The sequence below is a fragment of the Patella vulgata genome, chromosome 4 (assembly GCF_932274485.2).
Source record: "Patella vulgata chromosome 4, xgPatVulg1.2, whole genome shotgun sequence".
NCBI lineage: Eukaryota > Metazoa > Mollusca > Gastropoda > Patellidae > Patella > Patella vulgata.
Window position 1 is genome coordinate 34,540,068 of NC_065882.2, and position 22,092 is coordinate 34,562,159.

A 22,092-nucleotide genomic window follows, 5' to 3' on the forward strand; every position below is an offset into this window, starting at 1 on the left:
TGATTTTGGATGCACTTGCTGTTGTTGCGTTAAATGGAACTACTAAAGAGTATTCAGTATAACATGGTCTTTTCTGGTAATATTCCGATGTTTTCCGGTAGTTTTCCGGTTGTTTTCAGGTGTTTTTCAGTGTTTTCCGGTATATAGTATAGCCCTTAATAACTAGGAACATGTTGAAAGTTACCAGGCCATCTATCGACTGCAGATATAATTGGTACAATTGTCTTATTCCTTTCATTTGTGCTTTCATTTGTGGTCAGCGTCCAGTTATAGGAAACATCCCAGCCAGACAAATCCCAATAGAATGACATAATTATTCTCGTAAATATGTAAGGTGGGAGTTTAGGTTAGTAAAGCAGTTCATGTCAATTTTATTTCATAAATTACGAAACTTACCTGACATATGAACATTAGGATTTCTATCTCGTTAATAATTATCTCGCCCGGAAGTAAAAATCATGCGCAAACCGGTCATCCTACTACATCCGGTTGGGCGCCATGATTCCACAGTTTTCTTTCTCGGCGACTAGAAAGAAGTCGTGGTTTTTTTTACGCTCGGGGCTTCTAGTGTAATTTTTGTTTATTATGGAAGAAGCAGGCTGCAGTACGCGGAGTACAGAAGGTGATGTTATATCACAGGGAGAAGATTTTTTAGACGAATCGGCACGAGAAAGTCGGGGTAGGTCTGATGAAAAAGGTAAACATTCTAGTAGTAGAAAAGGAAAGTCTAGATACGACTTGTTGGATGAGAAGTGGAACACAAAGTTCGCTTCTTTAGATGATAAATTTGATAGCCTTTTTGAGCTTATCAGAAATCAGGGTAGTACTGCAAATGGTGACAATAACTCTGATGTAATTAGACAGTCACAAAGACATGTCGATATCGGTAATCCAAGTCATTCTTCAGAAGAGGAAAATGACGAGGATTTGATATCTTTAGCGCCAGGCCAGGACGAAGTGTTGGGCTCTGGGTCAGATTTAGAAGACACAAAGTCTGATGAAGACAAGTTGCAAGACAAGACAAGGAAATGTCTATTTGATATTTTTGGCGAAGATGCCATTGCTAAGAAAACTGAAAAAAAGAAAGGGATTGAAATTGACAGTTCTCAGAAAGAGGTTTTGTTAGGTCATTGGCGTTGTGACAAACCAAACTCTATCACAGCTTTTGCTGAGGAAACAAAAGAAATGTTTCCTGTGGATGAAGATACAGAAAAGTTTCTTCAAGTTCCGTCACTAGACGATTTAATAGGAATATGTTTGATTAAAAAACATGGCAATAAAGCATCTTTTTCTAAAACAGGAAAAAGTTTATTTTCTCAACCTTATAAAATGTTGGAGAAAATTGCCTATAGAGGACAACAAGCGTCTTACATGGGAATCATCATTAATATGTACATGCAACAGAGTCTAGGTAGCTTGATAGAACTTTTTAATGACGATAAACCAAATATTGACAATGCTAAGAAGCATATTAGGGACATTTTTGCCATGTCCACAAAAAGTCTGGACCAAATTGGTCGAGCGGGAGCTTTTCACCACATTTTGAGAAGACAGTTATCTATGACAGATACCTCTCTTTTTCAGTTAGAAGATTCCAGAGACATTTCTGATTTACCGCTATCAGCGGAAGGGGTCTTGGGTGATAAGTTAGAAACTACACTAAAGTCAAGGAAAGAAAAAAATAAGACTTTAGAAGATTTATTACCTGATTTCCAAAAGTTTGATAAAAAGCGGAAATCAAATTTTAGTACAAACACAAATGCCAAAAGGAGCTGTTTGGAAAAAGATAAAGGATCCTCAAATAAGGATGATTTTCGGATCTCTAGAATTGCAAATAATAAAGGATTCAAGAAAAATTTTGACAAGACACAGACGCCAGAGAGTGAAAGGCAGTCAAAAACAGAAGGTTTCTATAAGAAGTCGCCATTTCCTGCTAGAGGAGGAAAGGCATTTAATAAAAGATGACAAGGTAAGAAATTTGGTTGTGTTTCCGGAGTTACCGGTAGGCGGCCGCCTGTCTCATTTTTTACCATAATGGAAGAAAATTACCATGGACAAATGGGTTTTATCAATAATAAAGAACGGGTACAGACTAGAATTTGTGAAAATACCACCCTTTTCAGGGATAAAAAAGACACATGTCAGTGTCAAACACACAGAGTTATTAGAAACCGAAATAAAAGTGCTTTTAGAAAAGGATGCAATAGAAATTGTACCCCAGAATCAAATACAAAACGTTTTTTTCAGTACGCTTTTTCTGGTGAAAAAGAAAAATGGGAAAATGAGACCAGTCATAAATTTAAAGCCGCTAAACCGATATCTCCGAAAACAACACTTCAAAATGGATACAATGTCAAAAGTTTTAAATCTTGTGAAACAAGGAGATTGGGCTTTTTCCCTGGATTTACAGGACGCGTATCTACACATACCAATTTTGCAAAGCCACAGAAAGTTTCTGAGGTTTGCTTTGGGGGAAACAGTTTATCAGTTCAAAGTTCTATGCTTTGGCCCAACAAGCTCACCACGAGTTTTCACAAAAATTGTGTCAGTGGTAGCAGAGTTTTTGAGAAAACAAAGCATAAGAATGTCAGTATACTTGGACGATTGGCTGTCAGTCAATCAGAGCAGATCAAAACTCCTGGAAGATCAAGAAAAAATTACCAATCTTCTTGTTCGACTAGGTTTCTTAATAAATTTAGAAAAGTCAAATCTAGTACCATCACAAAACATAACATTCTAGCGCCGTGAGAAAACTGTGGAATCATGGCGCCCAACCGGATGTAGTAGGATGACCGGTTTGCGCATGATTTTTACTTCCGGGCGAGATAATTATTAACGAGATAGAAATCCTAATGTTCATATGTCAGGTAAGTATAATTTATTCATAAAATTTGAACTTGTGTCCAAATTTTGAAATTTGAAGTGTTAATGACGTTGATCAGAGAAGTTATATTCACTTCTGTAATTATTAGATATATGGCATTCGATTGATTCCTATTGAATGGAAAACCACCCAAAAGGCGGTACTATAAACGTGATAAATGAAAGAAGATTTCAGACGCATCTCTCATTTCATAGAGATGATGTTAGTAACAGACTTGAAACATTAGACCAAAATGCATTTGTTAACGATTGTTTTTAGACGTTAAAGGAGCTAAATCTCTATTCTTTGGGACCTAACAAGGGTTTAACGTCCACTCGACACAAACTAGGTCATTTCGGGACTAATATATGGTTCAATTTTATTTCAATAATTCGCTTGCGTGTAGGGGTCTATAGCAGTGGAAGGAAACCGGAGGACCCTGAGAAAGCCAACGAGCTTGGAGCTTGTCATAAAACAACTACTTGACGTCTGTGACTTCTACAAAACAGTAGTTACCTCCCATTAATAGTAAATAGATTTCGGAATCTACATACCCGGCCCCTTTTAAATGTGGAACATTATGAGGAACATTTAAAATCTAGTAACAACATATTAAACATATAAATAAGTAATTCAATAAACTTTGATTAAATTTAAACTTGAAATGATTATTAAAATATTAATTTATCGTCACTTAAGAAAACACTGTCATCATTATGACAGTCATGATAGTCTATTAGTGTCTATGCTTAATTCACTTCAAATTAGATCAATGTCTTTACTTCACTGATTCCAACAACACACATTTAGTAATTGGTCTTGTAAATGTAGAAGATTTGGTCTTGACTTTTACTGATCGAATTAAACCATCTTTACCAGGCATCACTCCTATTATTCTCGCCAAAGGCCAGTGTGATCTTGGGGCTGATTCGTCGACTAACAAAATAATATCTCCGGCTTTAATGTTATCATCTGGATTCAGACATTTCTGGCTCTTTTGAAGTAGTGTCAAATATTCAGTTCCATCCCTTCCAGAAAACGTCAGCCATATATTGTACCTGTCGTCATCTTTTACGTACATACAGATCTTTCTGGACAAATATACCAGGTGGTAAGCCTGATCTTAAGAGTAGGATATGATTCGGTGAAAGTGCTTCTAAATCAGTAATGTCTTCGGACGTTGGCGCAATTGGTCTTCCATTGACAATACTTTCCACTTCACACATTAACGTAGAGAGTCCTTCGTCATCTAAAGTTTGTTGTGACATTAGTGCAGACAAAACCTTTCTTATGGGCCTTATACATCTTTCCCACACGCCTCCATGATGCGATGCTAATGGGGTGTTGAATATCCAGGTAACCTCGTGTTGTAGTAAAATATTGTGTATCTTAGTTTGGTTCCACTCGTTAATAGCTGATTTCAGCTCTTTAGATCCACCAACAAAGTTTGATCCATTGTCAGTCCTGATTTTTTTCTGGGGGTCCTCTTGTAGCTATAAAGCGCCTTAGGGCGTTGATAAATGAATCGGTATCCATGCTGTAAGTAATTTCAATATGGATAGCTCTTACTGTTAGACACGTAAAAATGCAACCATACCGCTTTAGTTGACTTTTTCCTCCCTTTACCATAATAAATGGGCCAAAATAGTCAATACCGACAAAGCTGAACCGTGGCTTACTTGCAGTTATTCTGTTTTGTGGTAAATCAGCTAATTTCTGTTGCATAGGTTGGGCTTGTCTTCGTCTGCAGTCGAAACATTTTGATGGTATACTTGGTACAGCTGAACTGGCTTTAACGATCCAGTAGCTTTCTCTAATCTTCGACAGGACATATAATCTACCAGAGTGACCGGACAGTTGATGGTAATGACGGATGATGAGGTCACTCACATGGTGATTTTTCGGCAGGATAATTGGATGTTTGATGTCCAATGCTAGTGTCTAATTTCTCAATCGTCCACCAACTCTTATTAACATATCATCTAATAGGACTGGATCTAATTTAACAAGACTACTAGACTTCTTTAATCTTTCTTCATAACGTAAACATTCTAACTCTTCTTTAAAACTTGATTGCTGTACTATACTTAGGATTTCTCTCTCAGCTTCTCGAATTTCATCTAATAACAGTGGTTGAACACAAGTCTTGGTCTTATTGTTACCGGGTCTTGGGTTATTTCTGTTAGTATATCTTAATAGATTCTTCTTGTAACGTAGAATATAGGCAATACATCTTCTTAATTTAACCCATGATGAGAATCTATTAAACATTTCATTGGCAGCATCCTGACTTCTCTCTATAACTTTACTTCAGGGTCCTTTCATCCAGACCATTTTTTAAATCGGGTTGTTCAGGCCATTGATCTTCGGGTAAGTGTAGGAAACCCGGCCCCGGTATCTATCGTTGGTCCTTTATGAATTCATTGGTCGTCAAGCCACGTGATCCATCATCAGCTGGATTTTACTTGAGTCAACATAGTACCAATCCGTAGGATCTGAGCCGTCCCTGATAGCAGCGATCCTATTCGCCACAAACGTGTGAAATCTCTTGGTTTCGTTGTTAACGTACTTTATCACAGCCGTACTATAGGTCCAGAAAACAGACTTCTCTATTGGTACATCAAGTTCTTGTCTCATCATCTTGTCCAACTTAATGGATACTGCAGCAGCTGTGAGTTCTAATCGGGGGATGGTTACCTTCTTTAATAGAGTCAAACATGGATCTTCTTTGAGTCGTTGATCATTCTTAGATAAGTAACAGAGCTATATCCGTTTTCTGAGGCATCAGACATGTGAAGGAGTTGATAGGAACTGACTTCACCGTAATCAGCAGGGGGCGAAACATCTTTTAATCTTAAACTTGGATAACATGGGCAGATCAACTAACCATTTGTTCCATCTTAGTTGAAATTCATCGGGAATCGGTGTATTCCAGTCATAGTTCAGTCTACACAGATCTTGTAAAATGCCTTTCGCTGGTAATATACAGGGTGCTACGAATCCTAATGGGTCGAACACTGAGCTAATTATGAACAGTATTCCTCTTCTTGTTGGTAGTTTTAGCTTAATGGATATATTGAAACCAAAGGAATCTGTATTGACATTCCAGCGTATTTCTAGAGTGCGCTCTACTTGGTTATTAGAATTGACGTCATCTTCAAAGACGTGATCCTCCATTAGCTAATGCTTGTCTTAAATCTTTGTTTATCACCTTGGCTTCTTCTATGGTCTTGGTTGAACGAAAAATTCGTCTACATAGAAATTACGTCTTATACATTCTTGAATATCTTGACTTGGGTTATCATCATTAGCGATTGAAGCAATGCAAAGTTACAGCAACTTGGCGAAGAAATGGCGCCAAATAAATGGACAGTCATTCGGTAGAAGTCAGGTTCAGATATTAAATCGTTGTTTGGCCACCATAGAAATCTCAATGCGTTGCGTTGATCTTCGGGTACTTTAACCTAGTGAAACATGGCTTGGATGTCTGCTACCAGGGCAATGTGATCTTGACGAAATCTTGACAATACTCCAAACAGGGTGTTGGTAAGATTGGGACCTTGAAGTAGACGGTTGTTGAGTGAGGTATCATGGTATTTGCTCGAACAGTCGAATACAATTCTAGTTTTGTTGATTTTCTGTTTGTTAAATACAGGATGGTGTGGTAAATACTAATTTGGAACAGCTGATCTTGGCATCTTATCTTCATCCACTTTCTCGGCATAACCATTCCGAAGCAGATCATCAATAAACTCCCCATATTTCTGAAATAAGTTTGGATCAGTTAATAATCTTCTCTTTAATAAACAAAATCGATGGTCTGCTAATGGCTTGTTGTTAGGTAAGTATGGGGGGAAATCTCTCCAGGGTAAGGCAATTTCGTTATGGTTATTTTGTTTCTTCACTGTCTGTTCCATAGTATTTAAGGTTTTCTTATCTTCCTGTGACATCTCCTTCTTAATATCTATTATGGATTCATTGAATTCTTTATAACAGAAATTTTTACATTGTTGACATAAGTCATTATCACACCTAATAAAGTTAGAGGTCACTCTTTGTTGTACAGCATATCTTCCAAGGGGTCCATTTATTGTCCACCCTAATTTAGTTCTAACAGCATACGGTCCTCCGTCCTCGCTTTCCCTGATTTCAGTAGGCTGCAAGGCTTCAATATTGTCATATCCAATGATTAATTCAACATCGGCATCAGTATCAAACAGATGAATACCATGAAGCTGTGGCCATCTATATCTTCTCTTGAGACCGGTATGTTAGGTCTGGTTAAGACATTGGGAAGTTCAATCATATACTATTCAAAAAAAGTAGGGGATATTTGATTTTTAAGTGTTATTAAAGTCACCTAATGAAACTGACGAAGAAACAAATGACAAAATGAAATGAAGTTCACATTCATCGATTTATTCCAAATGATCGTTAGACTAAGTAAGGCACAGACTGACCATTATAAGGGTAAAATGATACCCGGGGTCAAACAGCAAAGTTACCACAGCACCACAACCAAGTCAGTAACGGGTAAATCCTCCTCTGTTTGCCAAACAAGCATTGTTCCGACGTGGCATATTCCTAATGAGACGTCTAAGGTCATTTTGGTCCAGATTGTCCCATTCCTGTTGCAACGCAGCAGCAAGTTCTTGGACATTGGCAGGACGTTGTTGACGTTGACGTAACCTCTGTCCAAGCATGTCCCAGACATGCTCGATGGGGGAGAGGTCGGGACTCAGTGCTGGCCAAGGTAATGTGGTGATGTTCTGTTGTTGGAGGTAACCTGTAACGATCCTGGCCCTGTGACATCTTGCGTTGTCATCCTGGAAAATGAAACGGCGGCCATGACGTCGTGCGAACGGCACAACATGGACTGCCAAGATGTTGTCCCGGTAGTACTGGGCTGTAACACGCCCTGCAACAACATGTAAAGCCGTTCTTCCAGCAACAGTGATGCCTCCCCACACCATAACAGAACCACCCCCAAATCGATCATGTCTGATGACGTTAACGTCTTGGAAGCGCTCGTTTCGACGACGCCACACCCTCCTACGTCTGTCCAAAAAATCAACAGTGAACCTTGACTCATCTGAAAACATCACATTGCTCCAGCGTCGATTATCCCAGTGTTGACGATCCCTGCACCAACGACGTCTTGCCTGAATGTGATGATCTCTCAAACAAGGGATCACGCGAGGACGTCGGGCGCGAAGGTGACTCCTATGCAGTCGATTCCGAATCGTCTGGCCACTCACTCTCACACCAGTGTCTGTTTGAAGACGAGCGCTGATCTGATTTGCTGTGATGACACGATTTCTCAAGGCCAAGGTACGGATAAATCGATCCTGGGCTTGAGTTGTCGCCCTTGGTCGACCTGAGCGTGGTCTGTCCTGTACAGATTGTGTATCACGGTATCTGGACCATAGCCTGCTTATGACAAACTGAGAAACATTCATCGTCCGCGCCACAACCGCCTGTGTTGTGCCGATCTGTAGCATGCCAAGGGCACGTAACCTTTCATTTTGGGTAAGCCGACGCATATCAAAATTTGTTTTCTGGTCACTAAAACAATTAAACTGATGTTTCCACCCTGGAATTCAATGCCACAATGACTGTAACATTCAAAGTCAGAGTCGTGCAAATCTTGGGTTGGACCCCCATGATGATCCCAAGCATCACCTGCATTCTATGCGGTAGCTATTGGTGCGTTTGGGCGTCACATGTAACTGGAAATGTTTCTTCTGTTAGGTTCTATAGTGACTTTTTTCGTAGTCATTTGCATATTTTAGTATTATGCCCCCAAAATCAAATATCCCCTACTTTTTTTGAATAGTATATTCATACCATCTAGATCATATATCTCTAGGCTAGTTCTATAACTGTGTACTATATTGTCTTCTTTATCTATTGTTGTTAAAGATATAGTTGTCAAATCCCCTTCTTTATCTAATTTTCTCAATAATCTATTGGTACAGAAAGTTGTATTAGAACCATTATCCAATAGAGCAGTTGCTTTAATAAATTCTTCTTTTAATCCATTAGTCTTGATTTTAATTGGAACTATAGGAAGTCCAATTAATGATGTTCTATCCGGAGTTTGGGAGCAATAAGCAGATTTAACTCTGTTCATAATAGGCATTTTAATTTCTGTAAATTCTGTTTTTCTTGGGTCAGTGCCTCAATTCCTATTTTCAATTGGCGGTTTATGGAGCAAAGTATTATGTCTACCATTACAGTCACCACATCTATTCAGTGTTGTACAGTCTTTAGCTTGATGACCATGTTCGAGACAGTTAAAGCAGATTCCTTTACTCATAGCTATATTTCTTCTTTCTTCGGGGATAAGATTCTTAAAACTTGTACATGAGATTAGACTGTGTAGTTTAGAATTACAATAAATACAGATTGTAGATGGTTGTAGTGGTGGGCTTCGTTGATAATGAGGTTGCTGAGGGGGGTTATTGAAATTGGAATAAAATCTGGACCTTGCTGGTTTTCTGGTTGAATCTTGAAATTTCGGTTGATTCCTTGTTGTATCTTCTTGTTTTAAATTACGAAAGACTAGGTGTGTCGCTACTCTAGCTTCTCTTTCTACAAATTCTTCAATATCTTTTATTCGGATTTCTCTGTCTAGTTCTTCAGTAATTTTGTCGTGAACTGCTCTCCATCGTCTTCTAATCTCATAAAGGAGTCTCCAAATAATCTTCAAATAAACAATGTATCCGGATTTTCAACTTTGCTCATATACCCAATTTCTTGAAGGGTATTCATGCAAGAAGACAGATCTTGTGCAAACTTGTTTAAAGCTGGTCCATCTTCTGATCTTATGGTGGTCCTTGCGTTATTTTATTTACATGTATATTCCTAGATACCAGAGTTTAGATGGCATCATTTGTTCCTACACACTCTCCGAGTGTAGCTGATGTATAGAGTGTCTTACAGAATCTTCGAAAATATAACATGGTCCGACGAGACGGATGAGTGAGAGAAGTATAGTGTCGAGTGTATATTATCCAAGCCCCGCTTCGTATGTAAGGCGTCCGCATAAACTAACAATGTTACCTATTTTGAGTCTAAACATAATCTGAGCCGCTGCTACGGCAAAACAGCAATATATAGGTTAAATCCCGCTGGTAGCACGGGACTCCGTGGATAGGTGGAAGTAGTCCCGGTTATCCTGACGGACATCTGTATTATACAGGGCAAAATCACAACACACCTCCCCGTCTTAATTTGAGAGGATTGGTTCCTGGTTCTGAAAAAATATCCTACTCTTCACATTCACACTTTCAATCACACTAGTAACGGTATACAGGTACACCGTATCATTCACGCATCAATCAAGAACAAATCGGTTATAAATTCACCGAAAAAATCTACATCCACAGCTATTTAACGGTTTACAGCAAAGTCAACGTAGGCATCGACAGGTAAATATTCAACATCGTAATGTTGAAGGCATTTTTACTTTAAATTTGTTCCTTTATTTCGAAGGAAAGATTGAATCTTATTTCCTAAACTCGAAAAATAGCATTTTATTCTGGCCAGATATTCTCGTATTCGTAACAAAGGCCCTCTACAAATAGTATAATACATGCAGTTCATGTTGACCACAGTTGAACTCACACGTGGAATATTGAGACATTCAATATTATGTAACGGTAAACTGACTATGACATTCAGTCCCATGTTTAACGCAACATTTCCATAACTTATATTTTACTTTTTATTCGACCGTAACGGATCGAGATAAATAGATTCAACCATTTTACAGGAGGACCGATATGCTTTTAATAGGGTGACCCGAGCCGAAAAAAATCTCGAAAACTATTTACAGTTATGGCACTATATTTATATAAATAACAACCCTAGATGATCCTTTATTATAAACTGCCAAGAAACTGTACCTGCGTGCTATATTTCACAAGATATATCCATTCGACTGCATTGTAAAATACACTGCTTTTGTGCACCATCCGCGGACATATTTATTTTGGGTTTTCAATGTTGACGGAGTTATGTTCTCTTGGTTATTTCAAATTATTGATTTATTTTCCGATAAGAATGAACCATCACTATCATTCGGGACTATTCGTTTAATTCGTAATTTGCTATCTGATGAAATTGGCCCCATGCTTCGATTGAATTTAAGATTTTCGAGCATGCGCAACGCAGCTCAGTTTTGGATCGGCCATTCCCGTGTGCTTAATTTTGATGTGTGCAGTCCAATTTAAATTTAAGTTTTTGTAGATATATTAGACCAATCTATTTATATTTTCTGTATACCCATAGAAACATAGGTCTGTTTATATTGGTATTTATATGTGAATGTGCCTTTGTAAATTAATATTTGATATCCCATTTAAGAAATAATGTTCGGAAAGTATGTATATTGACGAAAAGTTTCATGGAGTAATTAGAGTATTAAATAAATAATGACAGACTATTTTAATCAATCTAAATGAAAAATATGCAATAGCTGATCAAGTTATGTACAGATGTGAGATGTACATTGACATTTTGTAGTTGGGTTTGAATAAGTGAATACAAACTAGAAGATACATAATTAAGAACAAATTCAAATTCGGGAGGACGTTCCTTCTTGTATGATAGCTTTTACACAAGAATAAATATGCTGATTATTTTAATATGTATTTCCTATAACTTTATAGGGACTGAAAGCGATCGATAACATTAACAAAAACACATCTCATCGTGACCAACGCCCTCTGAATCAACATGCCTGTATGTTAGATCAGGTGTACTCACTTTATCAAACAAAGCGTAACTCAAATCTTATCCAAAAACACGATCTGTTACGACATTTCACAAATCAATTTATAATAAATAATATATAGTCATTATTTACCAAACACAGATATGTAATTTAGAACTAATCTGTAATAAACATATATTCCAAATTGTTCCCCTTGGGACAAAATAAAAAGTTAAGTTTTACTTAGAGGATCTCAAGGGCAACTTTTCAAGCACGATATCAAAGCAGATGTACAGTAGTAGGCGTATTTTGTAACATAAATTGCTATCTGAAAATCAACCGATTGGTTTAAAGAAAACAGTTATTAAATAATGAATTGTTAAAATACTGTGAGAAGTGTCGGAATGTCGGTCTGCTGGGACGTCTGGATTGACAAATAAAATGGTTTTAGAAACGAAGAATGAAGAAATTGTATTTTTTTATAACCGCTAAAAAGGGGCATTGAAAGTTTCTTCCGGTTAGGTAGGATCAGCCAGGTCAATTAACTTTTGTAAATTTTCTTTTAAAACTGAAATCGAGTGTTCCTTACCGGCGACAGAAAAATAAAATATAGACTTATTGGAAACTTGCTGATTTAAAACATTCCTACGAAACCGGAGCTGTGCCTTCAGTGCCTCTTTTATTTGCCTATCTGTAAGTTGTAAAAGCCCATTTTCCATACCCTCTTTACTTTTCCAAAGACCCACCCCGATAATTTCTGTTGTTAGGCGCTCTTTTTTCCTAATCTCACGTTTCCCCTTTTGTACTAATTCATTCTTTTTTGCCAAAAGAACCGCTAGCTTTTTTTTTCGATTTCTTCCCGTCTTTGCCTAAATTTAAAAAGTTGATTTTTAGTTATCGTTTGAGCATCCATTAAGACCAAATTACGTTTATCAGGTGAAAGATTTTTTAGCCATTCATCAGATTTATTCATTTTACATAAAATGGACGCTTCGTTGCCAAAAATATTAGACGAGGGCGCGATTAATCTATCGAGATGACTGAACACGGTTTCCGGTAATTTGTTGTGAGGCATGGCAGAACTCGAACACGAAGGATTAAAGTCATCTCGATACTCAAGTAAAATTTTTGCAATGTACTTTCTAAACTCAGCAAAGAGTACTTCCAAAATATGGATCAGGGTTGAATTAAAAGTTAAATCAGAATCAAATTTCGTCAGGTTAGCAAGGACCGAATCATTTTCAATTTTAATTAGAGATTCAAATGGGTGTGATTTACCTTCAACAAAGTTTTCAATATTAGGGTTTTCCAAAAAATCATGTAATTCCTGATAAATAGTTTTCATGTCAAGTGCATTAAGGCCGCTTTCTAGTATGCGCCACAGTGGAGCTGTAATTAATTTATCTATCAAGCCCAAAGCCTGGCACTCAATATGAAATAACGGAATTTTAATATCCAAAAATATGCTTTGGGTCAATCTATTTTCTGTTCCAAAATCACCAAGAAAATTTGTTATATGCTTGGCCATATAATTTACAATTGCGACAATGTGGAAAATAATATTAAACCGGTTATCATGAAATGGCGTTAGCGGTAATTTTGAAATCCCAAGGGACTTACGATACAACTTAAAAGGCAAATAACAACCCGACTTTTCGTCCCCACCCTTTGTAAAGGCTTTACAGATGGTCCGAACCAATCGAACACACCCAGGTTCGTTTGGCAAAAATGAAGAAGCGGTTTTAAACGTTTGGGCCGAATACATTTTAAAATACATTTCCTCAAATTTCTTCAATTCAGACGCACTTTTATCGGCCAAACCATTTAATAGATGAAGACCGCAAAAGAAATGATTTATATTTAGGTGAATATTTCGCTCTGAATCTGATAAATCAGACCAGTTTTCTACTAATTTAGAACAAATATTGCCTCTGTACTGTGTAAATAAATTGTTAAAAAGCTTTTCGGTGCTGGCTCTGTCTGACATCGTATTTCTAATTTCGAAAATTACGGATTTACTAATGGGCCCAGCTATATCATCAAGATCTGCCAAAATTTCATTTAAAGTTGCAAGAGTAGTTTGCGCAGATTTATCAGCCATATTCCGAAGACCAATAATAATTGGCGTATGAGTCGAGTCAGCGGTTAGTGCATATGTACCGAATTAGGAGCCAAATTTTGTAGTGTCGTCCCTATATAAAGTGGTGTTTTTTGCTGACTTTAAGGTTTCCGAAACATGCTTTAAAGATACACCACGCGCGCACATGATATTCTTTAAACTCTAGTTCTTTTTGGGGCATGATTAGATTTCAGTCCCGCGACAGCCAAACATGCGGTTATAACCGCGTTGACGTTCCTTTCGGAAACGTTGAGGTTTTTTAGTTGCATGACCAAATTATGGCATTCTGGAGTGTATCTTTGATTTTTGACATACAAAATTACTTCTTCGCCACGAGGTTGGGACTTACAACCAGTTTTTTTATTTGCCAAAACTTTATTATTATTAGCCTTCGCGCGAATCAATTCTTTTGAGGTCTTCCTTAGTCGATTTTTTAAACGGAATTTTTTTTTTGTACGTATTGACCCTTCTTAATAAATTCTTATTTTTCCTATTTAATTTGGTCAAAGTCGCAGCATCGACAGATGTCTGTGTCTCTCTATTTATTAAATGTACCGTGCTGGTATCTGCCGATGGTGTCTTGTCCACTAACCCGGGGAAAAAAGGACTGTCGAGATAATCGTCATATAATTTTAAAGCGTTATTAGAATTATTTTTATTTTTACCCAGCTTTCTAGTCTTTGTCTTCAGTCTGGCCAGCCTACTTTAAATACCTTTGTTATCAAACGTCACGCAGTCGTCATGTAAAGCAGTAATTATAGACCGGTGCTCCGTATTGGTCGGAAATTTATTAATAATGCCTAGTACTAGCCTATTTGTAATTCTTGCGAAGGGAAGATTAGTTATTGTACTGAGATCTTAGTCATCGCCCAAACCAATGCTTGATAGTAATTCATCGTTGGACGTCATGCTTGCTAATTGAATGGGTTGACAACAAATTAAAACAAGTCAGTCGGTCAATTCCTAAACAAATTAAAAAGATTTGTTTCCCTTTAACCCTAAAAGCCAATAGTCTCGAACAGTAAATATAGTCAACCGAGACTATTGTGCGTTTCGATTAATTCCCGGTAGCAAATTTAAGATACGAAACAATTTGTTTATTTTCTAACTTGACACCAGTCGTCTTAGCGATTCCACGAAGATTTTAGGAACCTTTAAAAAATTAAAAGATAACTACGGCTTTTTTTCTTATCCCGTCTAAAACAAGTTCTACGGAGATGTGAAATCGCCGAAACTAAATGACAACACTCTGTAGATAAATAGCGAATTGAAAAATAAAAACGACAATAATTTTTAGAATTTTGAACGTAGTTTGCGATCAAATAATTTCTCAAGACAAACGCGTGATGAAATAAATTTTAACTTGTCTTTATCTACCATCTGATGTTGTGACAATACCACGTGCATGGCCATATATAGTGGATATTTGCTGCGATGAATTACTCGCACGTGCTCCCAGCGGACCCGGCGGTGTTTTGTCATCATTCAGAAATTCGTCGTTGGACAGTCAACAACTCTCCAGGTAAGACCGAATTTCTTAGCGGATAATTATTGTTGCATGGGTCACCCTACTTTTAATGCAAACTTGATTACATCGATGAGAGAAATCTCAATCACGGCATGTGATCGGGCAGACCGCTCAAACAATTGGTCGGAAATATTTAAATATCCAGACGTAAACTCAGTTAAATGATTGTGAGACAGTTAACGGTGAGACTAATATCTGCTTCAGGACAGCTAAATGACTATTTGTAACTTCTGATTCGTAACACGCATCAAAGACAGCGTCGATAATGCGCGAATTATCAATAAATAAATCTGTGTTCACTGTATTTACAGGAACACCGTGAAGGGTCAATAATAATTCATCTTTGATGAAATTGATACACAGTTTAATTAGTTCTACTATGAACAAATTCATTTCTTGAAATAACCGCGTATCCAAATTTACGGGTCCAGCCAAATCATACACAGGAACGTCGAACCATTTATCTATGGTAGATCTATTTAACTCCACACACACCCTAAATAGGTAACCCGTAGCCTGGTCCTCTGTGTGCGATTTTGGACCAAGTGAGCGCCGATGAAGGAAGGTCAAGGTCATTAAGATGTTCGTTTTACAAATAGCCCCCCCCCCCCCCAAAAAAAAAAAAATCCGATTTTTTTTCTCCAAAATTTTGTTGATGCCTATTATGTTTTGAATGTTTTAAAAGACGCAATCAGTCTACCTCCATCATTGACCATATTTAGGGTTTCACACTGCGTAGCTTGTGTGAAACACTATTGTTTTTGTTAAGATTATTAGGGTTTCACACTGCGTAGCTTGTGTGAAACACTATTGTTTTTGTTAAAATTATTCTTATTAGGGTTTCACACTGCGTAGCTTGTGTGAAACACTATTGTTTTTGTTAAGATTATTCTGATTATTATTTTTTTTTTTCCACTTGAGCATTCAGAAACTACTTGTCGGATCAATTCGATGTCTTCGGTTTTACTGGGAAAGTGGGTGTGACTTAGAGATTAAAGCTATTTCGAACGTTCTGCGACCATGCGAAATGTCCAAATCGCCAAAGTTGTCGTTTTTTTAAATATTGCAGTAATATTAACAATAATCGTCGGATTTTAACATTGGATACATTTTGACAGGGCACATAGCTACGTTAGTTTAGATTTTTGATTTTCGACGAATCTTCGGAGATATTAGGCGCCAAATTTTGAAAATTTAAATTTTGACAATTATTAATGAATAATTTTTTATTGCATTTTACCCAGGGTTAAGAGGTCGTCTGATTTGATCAAAAATGTGAACATTTTTTGTTTTGATAATTTTTCTTGGCTGCTATTGGCTAATTCAGTTTATCGGTTCTAGGTTAATTATTTATTGCCCGATTTTTATAAAACAAAGTTCATATGCTCCATGGTGCAAATTCTCAATTTTTTTATTACCGGTAAAGTTTTCTATCGGCACCGGATGTGACTCAATTTTGCTAAAAACTCCAATTTTGTCGAGTCGGAACGTCTTTTCACTAGCAAATGTTAATTTTTGCAAGTCTGATAGATCAAGATAAATGCCCCTACAAAAGGCGCATAAAATCTCGGACTCACTTGTATTTGCGCCATTTCGATTTAAAGGTGAAAAAAGGTGTAAAAATGAGCTATTTACAACCCATTCAGGCTTTTCATATTTCAAAATATTTCTTCACAACTTTCATAAACTTGTAGCATTAATCCATACGAAGAGAATCTATGTCAAAATTAGTTTGTAATATAAGTATTTGCCGAGAAATGGTCAATTTTGCATGGGTCACTTTTTACGCTATTTTTCCTGTAAAAGAGCCAATTATTATTGGATTTTCATAAAAATGACACCATTTGATGCGTAATGTCAATTTTGACTAGTTCAAACCAATTTAACATTTTCAATGTCACCAGAAATGGCGCCATTTGGATAAAAAATGTATTTATAGCCTTCAAAACAGATATTTTATTCAAATGAGTCTGATTTGTAATGTTTTCAAAATTATGATATTTGATTCCAATCAACTAATACAATCAACCCATACGATCACATAGATATCACAAAATGTTTTCTAACTTGTTCAGTTGCGGAGAAATAGGCGATTTTCAGCAAGTCACTTTTCAAGGTTTTTGGTCTATAAAAGTGTCAATTATTATTCGATTTTCATAAAAAATTCACTGTGTGATACCTAATGCCATTTACGACTTCATACAAGTAATTTAGTATTTTCATTATCACCGGAAGTACCGTCACTTTTAGCCTCTAAAACAAGTAATTGTTTGAAGTAAGCGATATTCATTATTGATGTAAAATTATGATATTTGATTCCTATGGACAAATAGTATCAATCAATACGATCATATTGATATCACAAAATTGTTTCTAACATCTTCCCTTGCCGAGAAATAACCAATTTTGTCAGGATCACTTTTTAAGATTTTTTGCATTTTAATTTCAGTGTATGGGTTCTGGGTTAATTATTTATTGCCTGATTTGTGTAAAAGAAAAGCCACCTGGTGCAAATTCTCAACTTACTTCTACATATAAAAGTTTCAGTCGGCACCGGAAGAGACGTAATTTTGCCCAAAACTTCAATTTTGACGTGTCGAAAGGTCTTTTAAAAAGCAAATATTAATGTTTACAAATCTAAGGGATCAAGATGAATGCTCATACTAAAGACGCCAAATATTTCTTTCTTTGTTTTTTTATTTTTTTTTTATTTCGGTTTTGCATTTGCATCATTTTGATTTATAGCTGAAAAAAGGTGTAAAAATGAGCTATTTAAAATGCATTCAGATTTTTCATATTTTAAAATATTTCTTGACAACTTTCCCGAACCTGTAGCATTAATCCATACGATGACAATTTATGTCAAAATTAGTTTGTAATATTAGCAGTTGCCGAGAAATAGGCAATTTTGCATGAGTCACTTTTCACGTCTTTTTGCCTGTAAAAGAGTTAATTGTAATCCGATTTTCTTTTTTTTCACCATATGATGCCTTATGCCATTTGTGACTGGGCGGATCCAATTTTACATTTTCAGTGTCACCAGAAATGGCGTCATATGGGCAAAAACTGTATTTATAGCCTTCAAAACAGATATTTTATTCAAATGAGTCTGATTTGTAATGTTTTTAAATTAATGACATTTGATTGCAATCAACATATAGAATGAACTATACTATTCAAAAAAAGTAGGGGATATTTGATTTTGGGGGCATAATACTAAAATATGCAAATGACTACGAAAAAAGTCACTATAGAACGTAACAGAAGAAACATTTCCAGTTACATGTGACGCCCAAACGCACCAATAGCTACCGCATGGAATGCAGGTGATGCTTGGGATCATCATGGGGGTCCAACCCAAGATTTGCACGACTCTGACTTTGAATGTTACAGTCATTGTGGCATTGAATTCCAGGGTGGAAACATCAGTTTAATTGTTTTAGTGACCAGAAAACAAATTTTGATATGCGTCGGCTTACCCAAAATGAAAGGTTACGTGCCCTTTGCATGCTACAGATCGGCACAACACAGGCGGTTGTGGCGCGGACGATGGATGTTTCTCAGTCTGTCATAAGCAGGCTATGGTCCAGATACCGTGATACACAATCTGTACAGGACAGACCACGCTCAGGTCGACCAAGGGCGACAACTCAAGCCCAAGATCGATTTATCCGTACCTTGGCCTTGAGAAATCGTGTCATCACAGCAAATCAGATCAGCGCTCGTCTTCAAACAGACACTGGTGTGAGAGTGAGTGGCCAGACGATTCGGAATCGACTGCATAGGGGTCACCTTCGCGCCCGACGTCCTCGCGTGATCCCTTGTTTGAGAGATCATCACATTCAGGCAAGACGTCGTTGGTGTAGGGATCGTCAACACTGGGATAATCGACGCTGGAGCAATGTGATGTTTTCAGATGAGTCAAGGTTCACTGTTGATTTTTTGGACAGACGTAGGAGTGTGTGGCGTCGTCGAAACGAGCGCTTCCAAGACGTTAACGTCATCAGACATGATCGATTTGGGGGTGGTTCTGTTATGGTGTGGGGAGGTATCACTGTTGCTGTAAGAACGGCTTTACATGTTGTTGCAGGGCGTGTTACAGGCCAGTACTACCGGGACAACATCTTGGCAGTCCATGTTGTGCCGTTCGCACGACGTCATGGCCGCCGTTTCATCTTCCAGGATGACAACGCAAGATGTCACAGCGCCAGGATCGTTACAGGTTACCTCCAACAACAGAACATCACCACATTACCTTGGCCAGCACTGAGTCCCGACCTCTCCCCCATCGAGCATGTCTGGGACATGCTTGGACAGAGGTTACGTCAACGTCAACAACGTCCTGCCAATGTCCAAGAACTTGCTGCTGCGTTGCAACAGGAATGGGACAATCTGGACCAAAATGACCTTAGACGTCTCATTAGGAGTATGCCACGTCGGATCAATGCTTGTTTGGCAAACAGAGGAGGATTTACCCGTTACTGACTTGGTTGTGATGCTGTGCTAACTTTGCTGTTTGACCCCGGGTATCATTTTACCCTTATAATGGTCAGTCTGTGCCTTACTTAGTCTAACGATTATTTGGAATAAATCGATGAATGTGAACTTCATTTCATTTTGTCATTTGTTTCTTCGTCAGTTTCATTAGGTGACTTTAATAACACTTAAAAATCAAATATCCCCTACTTTTTTTGAATAGTATAATACGATCATACAGATACCACAAAATGGTTCCTAACTTTTATAGTTGCAGAGAAATAGACGATTTTCTACAAGTCACTTTTCAAGGTTTTTGGTCTATAAAAGTGTCAAGTATTATTTGATTTTCATAAAATTTTCACGATGTGATGCCTGGTGCCATTTATTATTTCATGGAACTAATTTAACATTTTCATTATCACCGGAAGTAATGTCGTTTTGGCAAAAACTGTATTTTTATGTTTATTATTCGTTTAACATTATGATATTTGATTCCAATGGAGATATAGATTGGATCAATACGATCATATAGATGTCGAGAAATAACCAATTTTCTCAGGATCAATTTTTAAGACTTTCTTTTCACATTTTAAGTTCCCATTAGATGGTCAGCTAACTTAGTGGTAAGTTAGTAATAAATTTTGTCAGGATCACATTTTTGACATATCTAACGCATGGTATGTTTAAATGGAATTGATATTGCTGGATTTGGTTGATTCGGCGTCCATTTCATAACACGTGTGCAATGCTTACGTGGAAATCTGTTTAACGGTTTCATTGGTACCGAATGTGACATAAGTTCAAGGGTAACGAGGCACCGGAAGTGTCATAAGTTCAAGGGTAGCGTGGCACCAGTGAAACCCGTCATTACTGCATCGCAGTTCTAGTGATGATTGTTTTTACCAAAAAATCAATCATCCAACACGTTGGCCGTTTTATTTTCCACTTGAGTATATCTCAGAAAGTACTTGTCGGATCAATCCGATATCTTTGGTTTTGCAGGAAAGATGGCATGACTTAGCGATTAAATCTATTTCGAACATTCTGCGACAATGCGAAATGTGCGAAATCACCGAAGTTGTTTTTTTCTAAATATAGCCGTAATATTAACAATAATTGCCGGATTTTAACATTTGATACATTTTGACATAGCCAGAGACTAGGCACATAGCTACGGGTCTTTAGATTGTTGATTTTCGATGAATCTTCGAAGATATTAAGCGCCAAATTTTGAAAATTTAAATTTTTACAAAATCTTTTTTTATTAATGAATATTTCTTTAGGATAATTTATCCAGGGCTAAATGGTCATCTGATTTGAGCAAAAATGTGAACAATTTTTGTCTCAGTAATTTGCGTTAGCCGTCATTGGCTAATTCAGTTTTTCGGTCCTAGATTGATTATTTATTGTTCGATTTGTTTAAAACAAAGTTCATATCCTTCTTTTTCCAAAATATCATTTTTTTTGTTACGGATAGAGTTACCTGTCGGCATCGAAAGTGACATAATTTTAACAAAAACTATAATTTTGACAGTTCGGTACAACTTTTTGAAAGCAAATATTATTTTTTCAAAATTAGATATTAGCAAAAGGATGCGCCACGCAAATGTGCACAAAACATCGGACTCAGTTTTCTTAATTTCGATTTCGTTTTCGGGCTTTTTCGATTAAAAGGTGAAAAACGGTGTAAAATTAAGCTATTTACAACCCATTCAGCGTCTTCATATTATAAAATATTTCTTCGTAACTTTCATAAACTCGTAGCAATAATCCATACAAAGAGAATGTATGTGAAAATGAGTTTGTAATATGAGCGGTTGCCGAGAAATAGGCAATTTTTGCATGCGTCATGTTTTAAATTATTTTGCCTGTAAAAGAGTCAAGTATCATTCGATTTTCAATTTGTTTTTACCATTTGATGCCTTATGCCAATTTAGACTAGGTCATGCCAATTCAAATCAGTCTTCAAATCAGATATTTTATTCAAATGAGTCTGATCTGTAATGTTTTTAAAATTATGATATTTGATTCCAATCAACAAATAGAATGAACCCATACGATCATACAGATACCATAAAAACGTTTCTAACTTGTACGGTTGCAGAGAAATAGACGATTTTCTTTAAGTCACTTTTCAAGGTTTTTGGTCTATGAAAGTGTAAATTATTATTTAATTTTCATACAATTTTCACCATGTGATGCCTCATGCCATGATTTCATAGAACTTATTTAACATTTTTATTATCACCGGAAGTAATGTCATTTGGACAAAAACTGTATTTTGAGCTTTCAAAACAAATATTTTTTTGAAGTGAGTTATATTTATTATTGGTTTAGCATTATGATATTTGATTCCAATGGACATATAGATTGGATCAATATGA

At 36.8% G+C, this 22,092-nt stretch overlaps 1 long non-coding RNA gene across 1 annotated transcript in view; it reads left to right on the forward strand.

Annotated features, from left to right (window-relative positions):
* The first annotated feature begins 1,602 nt into the window (after positions 1 to 1,602).
* The window catches only part of LOC126817148 (uncharacterized), a 90,776-nt gene continuing 70,286 nt past the window's right edge, over positions 1,603 to 22,092 (forward strand). The window contains exon 1 of the long non-coding RNA XR_007678821.2: positions 1,603 to 1,969. This is a non-coding gene — a long non-coding RNA (uncharacterized LOC126817148). The remainder of the gene's footprint in view (positions 1,970 to 22,092) is intronic.